At 33.0% G+C, this 10,000-nt stretch overlaps 1 protein-coding gene across 5 annotated transcripts in view; it reads left to right on the top strand.

The window, feature by feature from the left end:
- Positions 1-10,000, top strand: part of cnc (cap-n-collar) — a 603,426-nt gene that overhangs the window by 526,776 nt on the left and 66,650 nt on the right. The window lies entirely within an intron of this gene.

Here is a 10,000-nt window from a genome sequence, read left to right as displayed (position 1 = left end):
TCTAGGAGAGATACTGGATAGTTTTAAATGGTGTTGGTAATTAACATCAGTCGAAGTGTGAATATAGTTTGGGATAAATGATATTGTTTTGCATTTGAGATTATAATAATGAATGTTTGTAAAGTGTTCTTTTCATTCAGACAAAATTCTTAAAGTAAAAATTACGTTAACCAGTTATTAACAAGTAATTTACACTAAGATGTTCATAGTATGGCCTGCTTTACTCCTAGGAGATGTATTTTTCATATCCTTTGTGATCTAATTAACATATGTGTAATTCGTTGAAAAGTTTTGATTTTTTGTTTACTATTGAGAAGGACGAATAAAGTTTCTTGGAATGGTTCCTTCATACCTGTAAAAAAATAAAATTGCCTAATTATTATACAGTTTTATTGCCAGCTGATATCTCTCTCTCTCTCTCTCTCTCTCTCTCTCTCTCTCTCTCTCTCTCTCTCTCTCTCTCTCTCTCTCTCTCTCTCTCTCTCCAAGAATATTTATTTTAGTGAATGTGAATGTATGATTCTCAAGAGCATTTATTTTAAGGAATGTGAATATGTGATTCTCAAAAGCATGTATTTTAGCGAATGTGAGTATGTGATTCTCAAAAGCATTTATTTTAAGGAATGTGAGTATGTGATTCTCAAGAGCATTTATTTTAAGGAATGTGAATATTTTATTCTCAAAAGGATTCATTTTAGTGAATATGAGTATGTGATTCTCAAAAGCATTTATTTTAGTGAATGTGAGTATGTGATTCTCAAGAGCATTTATTTTAAGGAATGTGAATATGTGATTCTCAAAAGCATTCCTTTTAGTGAATATAAGTATGTGATTCTCAAGAGCATTTATTTTAGTGAATGTTTATGTATGAAGGAAGATATGTCCCGCACATGACTAGCTTGATCATAAAGTAATAATAGAAAAATGTTCGTCTTTCCTTAGGGCAAAGACAAAATCAGGTGTTCCATATTCCATTTCTTTCTCTCCGCCTCTCTTGCCATAGGTATCGACTCCCTGCAATACCGCGGCCAGTTATCAATTAACCTCATCCCTAATTAAGTTCATTTGCCTCCATTACTCCCCCTCTGTACACCATTTGCACCAGCGCTTCACCCCGTAATTGGTCGTAATCACACCCCACCGTTGCAATTAATTTCTGTTGTCTTCTAAGGGGAGTACCTTCTGCGGAGATGAAATTCCTTCGTTTTAAGCTTCATTTTTGGGAAGTTTTGCGAAAAGGATTCTCATCCTTGGTGGTCAAGGTCAGGTCGGGTTTTGGATCGGTATCTATATAGAGTTAAAATAGAATTGGTTAAATAATTATTTCCAAGTCAAATAGTTGTGAAAGATTATATAAAGTTATAAAAAAAAGAATATATTCGGGTTTTAAATGTTGGAATGATTGGGGCCTTATTTTTTTTTCTTTTTCTATAATTTGTTTCTTGTTTCTATAGTTTTTCTTTTCAGTAAAGTTTTGTCTCTTTCTATAGTTTTTACTTTTCTATATCAGTCATCTTTTAGAGAAAATGTGTGTGTACGTGTGTAAAAAACTTGATTGATTGATTGATTTATTTGAAGTTCTCTCTCATTCTGACTAGAAAAACTTGACAAGAAATAATAAATAGAAACCATTTAATCATTTTGATATCACCATTCGTCTTATTGTTTTGTGTATTGGTGCCATTACAAACGTAGATAACATTTTTCTCGATATAAAAAGCTACTACCCTCGTTGTTTGTGATAAGTAATAATATTGTGATGATATTAATAAGGAGAAAGTTTGTCTCTAGGCACAAATTTTCATCGCAATTGAAGATTTTTTGGACTCTGCATGATTGTAATTAAATTTCAAAGCTGTTGCCAAAGACCTGTTTTTTCTGTTGTGATGTCCAGTTCTTTTTTAATTAATCCATTTAGTTCTTAATCTGGGCCATGGGCTTCAAACATTCGAACTTTAGTCACGAATTTAAGTTTTGGCTTAGACGTCGTACATATTGAGTTTATTTTTCATGTAGCTAATTGAGTTTCTCTTTATTCAAGGTATTATTACTGGGTGGATTTTTTATTTCTTTCTTTCCATAGGACTCAAACTTCTTTCGCCATTTTTAAACCCAATCTCTTAGTTCAATGGTTCTCCAATATGAAAGTTATGTTTTGAATAACTTACGTTTCTAACTGCTGCAAATCATATGAATGTTCATGCAAAAAAACTTATTTACTTATGATATGAAAATGAATTCTGACATGTTTTTAATATCATTTGCATGAAGCTCATGCAAAAAAAAAAAAAAAAAGTTATTCACTTTTGATATGAAAAAGAATTCTGACATCCTCTAAATATCATTTGCATGATTAGCAGCTACGCTTGTGAACTAGGAATTCGTTCAGAAACTATAAGCAGTGGCAAAGATTCAAGTATCTAGAGACAGTTTTAAAAAGTACAGTATATGCTTTAAATATGCGGCCCTAAAACTATACAATAGGGTCCCGCGAGACATCCGAATAATTGAAGATATTAAGGCTTTCAAGAGGAAACTGAAGACTTCCTTATTCTGCGAGTGTTTTGACGGTGATGAACAAACAGTAAGCGAACTATACGCTTTGTGGAAATGTTAAATACTCTCGAATTAACATCATAAAAGGACCGTGGAGGTCCTGTAGAGAGTAGGGTTCCCCTGCTGTACAGGAGCAGATAAGCAGCCCTTAAGTAAAGTAAAGTATTACAACCGGGTAATATACTCAGATTCTACATAATCTATTACTGTTGCCTTTAATATTATTATTATTTTTTTTTTTCAAGTAAAAAGCTATTCTGATTTTTGCATTGTGAAGCTTTAACATAAGAGTGGTAAATCATCAAAAGTCTTCCTCTTCTTTCGACCTTATTAATCCTACCGATTTTCCATCTATTCTATTCCTTGCATCTACTTCTCCAGTACCACGTCACCCACATTCCTCCTCACCACATCCATCCATTTACACTAGCAAAGGCATGATATGTCAACCTGCACCCTTTTAAAATCAACCTGCGATAATACAGGTTTTAATGGCATTTTAAGGACTAGTTCTTTGTCTTACTCTATGAATTTCCTTTACGTGTATATTGAATCATTTTAGATTTTAGTGATAATATTATCAACTGGGTTCCACAAGGGTTGGGAGACCCAGGCCTACATGGCTCAGGACTATGAAGCATGAAATAGGTGATGATGAATGGGAAAGTATTGATTTAAAAAGCTCATAATAGAGACGACTGGCGAAATGTAACTAAGGCCCCTTTGCGTCAATAGGCACAGGAGGAAATGTTGATTATCATGATGATTATAATATTATGATATGCAAACTAAAGTAGGAACACGCGTGAAAAATAATTTTTGCTTCACACCCTTTTCAAATCTTATGTTGTTTACTTGTCAGAGAATTGAGAGTCCTGGTGGATATTAAGAAAAAAAAAAAAGGATTTGTGGATGTGCGTGTCATTAATGTACCCTTCTAATGCTCTGTGTGTGTGTATATATATATATATATATATATATATATATATATATATATATATATATATATACATATACATACATGTATGTATGTATGTATGTATGCATTATATATCTCGTTTCCTATTCCCATGTGTTCTTGTAGATATTATATTATTATTATTATTATTATCAGCATAATTTTTTTTTATTATTATTATTATTATTATTATTATTATTATTATTATTATTATTTTTATTATGACCCTTAGTCATGTGAGCTCCCATGCTAGGTGCTGTAAAGGTGGTCGGTCAGTCAAGTCACTCATTGTGAGAATTGCTGAAATAGCTCATAAAACCATTGACGCGTTACCTGGAAGAGTAATTTAAGTGATTTATTGTGATTTATATAAGGCCTAACTTATTGATGGTATCCACATTAGGTTAGCATTATAGTTTACGATACTGTCTGGAGAATTTACGATACCTTAAAATAATATGGTCGATTCGCTTTATTTCTATATTGTTTAACTTCCTTTTGGCTTATTTTTATATGTTGGATATGAAAATTATAAAAGAAAATATGTACTCTGTTGAAATATATTGTATGAATGATTCATACAATAGATTTGCCTTCAAAAAAGTATATAATCCATGCATTTTATTCTCATTTTTTTTTTTAACTTTTGCCTTCTTTTACATGCTAGATATGGAAATTATACAAGAAAATATTATTAGTCATCTCGGCATGTAATGTGTAGAAATGTATTGAATGATTCATTTGCCTGTTAAAAAAAAAGAAAAAAAAACATCAGGGTAGAGGGTATTACAGGAATCTCCACCAGGTGTTATTTGCTAATTTTCTATTGATAAATTCCCTGCATTGCTCTTATTTCTTTGAGGGGAAACTCATCTTGTTTTTGGGGGAGTAAAGTATATTCCATTGCTATATTAAGCCGTTCATTTGGACACCGAATTTCGAATAGTTCATTATTGGTGACTGTAAAGTATTCAAGTGTAATCTTTCTAGGTTAGAAAATTGTCTGCAAGAATATTTGTTTTTGTTGCTCTCTCTCTCTCTCTCTCTCTCTCTCTCTCTCTCTCTCTCTCTCTCTCTCTCTCTCTCTCTCTCTCTCTCCTCTCGTGCATGTATTTATTGTTGTTGAAGTTGTTTTCCTGGTTTGTTGTTGCTCTATCTGCATCCCTAGCAGAAAAAAATTATAAACTTTAAAAAGACGAAATAATAAAGGGAAATAAATTGGGTAAAAACGAATAGATAAGTAAGATAATGATTTTATTCCATTAAGAATGGAGACGACTGAGGAAATCTAACCGAGGCCCTTTGCGTCAATAGGCGTAAGAGGAGATGATGATGATGATGATGATGAATGAAATACTATGAATCCTACCTTTGTTTTTTAACAGTAATAATTTAACCGATAAGAAATTTGTTTTCTCAAGTACTTCAATACTGTTGATTTGACAATAAACACGCAATACGCTGTGTGATACGCTAAATACCTAATAGTGTATACAATAAACTGATCTAGTATGTCCTGTAGTGCGTAGGAATCCCTCATGACAGGACCAGGAAAATATCCTTTAAACGTTTTTTTTTTTTTACTCTTCAAAATATTTTGAGTCAAAGTTAATATATTTCCTAGCTACTGATTCAATTATTGAGTATGAAGCACATCATTTTTCGTGTGTAGGATAAGTTCTCTGTAGGATGGAGGATGGGAACTAAAGGAGGATACAGGATGAAAGACAATTTGGAAAGTTGGAGAGGATAAATCACTTTGGAGGTAGTGAAGCAGAGGAATTGATGGCAACCGTGTCTCCTATATGTAATGTTTGGACTTGGACCATATTGCGTCCCTTCTCTCTGTGTTTGTTTCCTCGGCTGTCGAATTCCGGTAAAGCCATGTTTATCTTGGTTCTTACAATACGGCTCGTGGTTCGTGTTTTTTTCTCTCTCTCTCTCTCTCTCTCTCTCTCTCTCTCTCTCTCTCTCTCTCTCTCTCTCTCAAAAAGAAAATCTTGAATGCTTCCGACCCACATTTCTGGGGGAAAATCTGCAAATATTGAAATATTGGCTGTTCTCCATCTAGAACTGAGAATTAATTATTACAATTTTAGTGAGAAAAATAGAGGAAAAGTAATGTTTTAGTAAACTTCCTTGTCTCTAATGAATAATAATGATTATAATGATGATAAATTGTATTTTACTCGGACCCCTACATATATAGTATGAAAATATAACGAAGAAAAATAGTTAATCTTGAGCATACTGAATGATAGTGCTTATGGGATACATAGGGAGGCTAGGCGATTAATGGTAGTAATTATGATTGTCGTAAATCCTACTATCACTGAGGATGAAAATAATGATTTTTTTTCCCCTATGAAACATATGAGAATAATAATAGCAATGGAAATTGCTGAAATCATAGAATGATAGACCTAACTGTTATCATAACAGTAGTGGAATTATATATAAAAATAGCTAATAGAATATCAGTGGGTATCATCACTAAAAATAGCTTTAAGGCCTCCAAGAGAATTTTGTAAACGAAGAAATTGAATACGTAATTCTAAGTACAGTATTTTGACTCTTAATTACGCTTATATATATATATATATATATATATGTATATATATATATATATATATATATCTGTATATCTATCTATCTATCTACCTATCTATCTGAATACAATGAAAGACAGATAAAAGTAATGCTAAAAATATAGTACAGTACTTTCACTCCTCGTTAAACTTTTGTCCATCTTCCATCTATCTATCTATCTGAGTACAATAAAAGACAGGTAATAGTAATGCTAAAACTATAGTACAGTACTTTTGACTCCTCATTAAATTTCTATCTACCTTGCGTCTACCTATCTATCGGAGTACAAGAAAGGACAGGTAATAGCAATGCTAAAAATAGCAGTAACAGGCAGAGGTAACAGCAGCGGGACTAGTGGTCCACCACAGTACAAATTGGTTCACGATTCAGTGTCGCCTGAGTAGAAATTAGACATTTATCAAGATTGTTCGGGCGAGGCGGACCGGAACGGGACGTGACCACGACACTTCTAAACCTTCTTCTTTAGGCCCTTCACTCTAGACGTACTATATATATATATATATATATATAATATATACATATATATATATATATATATATATGTGTGTGTGTGTGTGTGTGTGTTAAATTAAACATTCCTTTAGTTTTTGTCATGATTTTTCAAGAAGATATGAAATTTGAAAGTGTATTAATTTGGTGAATGAAGAATTAATTTACGACTCAAAATAGCAGGGCTTATCTTTTTTCAACCGTTTCTGATGCCTACATGGTATTTATCTCATATTGTGAATCGTACAGTTGCGGTATTGTAGCCCTATTGGATGCGATTTTTTCATGGTAGTAAGAGAAGACTTGCTATGAATACCAGATTTGTTCACATGAAATATCTTGCATTATTTTAGTTTTTGCGAGGTATATTTTTTTTCGGCCGTATTCGTATCGCCAAATAACTTTTTTAGTTTCTTCATGAGCTCTTTTCTTAGCCCAAATTATATCTAGTATGAAAAATAATGGACCAAAAACTCTACCCTGGGGAACACCAGATATTACATTCCCATCAAGGTCTATAGACCTTAATTCCCATACTCACTGTGTACTTTCCTTGGTTTATATAGTTTTATCATAATATCTAATATTCATATTGGACTGATAGCATTTACAAGCTTACGATGGAAGGTATGTTATATACCTTGTTAAAACCTCATATCACATTTGGTATTATGATTTTCAAGAATTTTCCTTTTCTTCCGATGTTTCTGGCAACCCCCTTTATACACTTGATCGTTTCTATTTTGATATGTATGTACAGTTGGACAAAGGCATTCCTGGTACGCCTTACTCTGAAGAAGTTCACCCAGTGCACCCAGTCACACCCTTACCGCCAACCACCACTGCCATCTCTTCCTACACTATCTGTTTGGTTACTTACCACGAAGTAACGGTGTGACGAGGTACATTTCTTCGGGGTGAGGTGTGCCAGGGACTCCTGTGTCCGGCTGTACATCATATTCTGTTTCCCCGATATCTCTCATCATGATATCAATTAAGGATATCGAGCAACCTTGAAGATATTGGATACCCTTGTCTGACACCCACTTGTGAACCAAACCAGCTACTCCCTATCCTCTGTGTTCCAAAACTAGTTAGCTTTTTTTTCTAAGAAACAAAAAAAAAAAAAGTAATAATTGATCCCAGTAAATTTACGTTTTTTTTTTCTTTTTTTTTTTGTCAGTGTCTATTACATATGTGTTTGTTACTATCAGTTTCTTTTAATCTCATACATGACCTCAAAAAAAATTAAATTAAGATTATCCGTTTTCATTTTGCAATATACATTTGATAACTCTTGCAAATGTTCTTTCCATCGACACAAAATTACATTTTCTGGACAGTATTTTTTTTTTTTCATTTGTGATATACATTTGCAAAATCTATAGTAGAGTCTTTTCCTCGTTTACTTTTGTGTATTAAATTCTTTTTATTAATCCCTTTATCCATAAGTTTGTTCAACAAATCACTCCTAAATTTTCACCAACTCTCACCTTTTCCGCTTTCAATTTTATTCATTTATAAATCATCATATTTACTTCTATATCATCTTGTCTTTTTCCCTGCATTTTATATTCAAACAATCTTATATACAGACTGGATCATGAAAATTAGATTTGATATTATCAATTCCTGGTAGGAAAATCGATTAGTATTCAAGACTTTCACAAATTTGATGGTTGAATTTGCTTCACTAGCTTCCTGGCTAGTATAGTGGTAACGTGTTCGCCTAGCATTTGCATGGCAGCAGGTCGATCCCTCCCCGAGACCGTGAGTTTAAGTTGTTTACTGGGGAGACCCCTGCTGCGGTTGGGCTTGCCCGGCTGACGTTCTGATAAGCATCTATTCTAATGGAACTGGAACTGAAACCAGACTCCTTTACCTTTACCTTGGCAAGCAGCTCCTCTAGGAGAAGGATACTCCAAATTCAAACCATTGTTCTCTAGTCTTGGGTAGTGCCACAACCTCTGTACCGTGGTCTTCCACTGTCTTGGGTTAGAGTTCTCTCGCTTGAGGGTACACTCGAGCACACGCTCTTATCTTATTTCTCTTCCTCTTGATTTGTTAAAGTTTTGATAGTTTATATAGGAGATATTTATTGTTACTCTTCTTAAAAAATTTATTTTAATTTTTTCCTTTCCTCACTGAGCTATTTTCCCTGTTGGAGCCCCTGGGCTTATAGCATCCTGCTTTTTCAACTAGGGTTGTAGCTTAGCAAGTAATAGTAATAATAATAATAATAATAATAAAGTTGGCTGATAGAAAAAAAAAACAATTGAAGCACCTCTTGAATTATTTGGATTTGGCAAATACATTTCCCTCAGTTGTGTTTGTCCCTGGTTTATATAGAAATCTACCAATTGCTTTAAGGCCATCATTTCACTGTCTACTTAACCAGCGCTGAATGCTTCGCTGGTTAACCCTATTGGAACTCTGCCCACAAATGTTGCAAGTATTGGTGAAGATTTGGCCCTTCCTTTCACTACTTATAGGACACTTTCAGTGCATTTACTGGGTTATTGTGGCTTTTTATTTCAAGGGTTTAACTTCGTTAGATTAATAAGCTGATATGAGAGTTAGTTTTGTTTATAATCTTAAGTTTTTCTTCTATATCTGCTGATCTTCCTTTGTGGGTTAATCTCTCTCTCTCTCTCTCTCTCTCTCTCTCTCTCTCTCTCTCTGTATATATATATATATATATATACACGTGTGTGCGTGTGTGTGGTTGCGTGTGTATGTGTAAATATTTAATCAGTGTATATGCATACTTAGGAACTTATTTTTTTTTTTACATATCGGTTATCCTATTATACTGTATATATTAGTGTAGTGTCTATTGTATATACATTTACTTGCAACCAATAATTGAAATAAGAAAATCGTCTTCCCAAATGTATTATTTCTATCTCCAGCAACCCTTGTCAAAGGGTATGCAACTCCCCTTGAGAAGGCGAAGGAGATTAAACTTATTGCTATATAATTAGTTGTAGATAACTCATTCTTTTTTTTTAGGATACTGGTATGCAATTGGATATCAGGATTTTTTTTTTTTTTTTAAAGAATGTTGTATATAATTGTGGTAGGTTACACTTATTCATTTCTTTCATACATTCTTAATTATGCAGTTCATTAATATGGTGTTTATTGTTTCAATAGAAATAAATTTACTGTACCAATTCCTATGCATATGTGCTTATGATTCTGTATCATAGAAATTAGCTTATTTTAATATTTTTAATGTGAAAGGGTCTTAGTTGTTTTGATATTTGGGTATTTAAGAAATAAATTTAGTTACCTGTGCCCAATATGTAAAATGTGTTTATGTACAAAATTAATCTTATATGTACAAAATAATCTCAAAATATCTATATGTACAAAATAACCTTA

Source organism: Palaemon carinicauda, chromosome 41 (assembly GCF_036898095.1).
Source record: "Palaemon carinicauda isolate YSFRI2023 chromosome 41, ASM3689809v2, whole genome shotgun sequence".
Classification (NCBI taxonomy): domain Eukaryota; kingdom Metazoa; phylum Arthropoda; class Malacostraca; order Decapoda; family Palaemonidae; genus Palaemon; species Palaemon carinicauda.
Note: the sequence above shows the minus strand (reverse complement) of the source record. Positions and strands in the feature narration are given on the sequence as shown.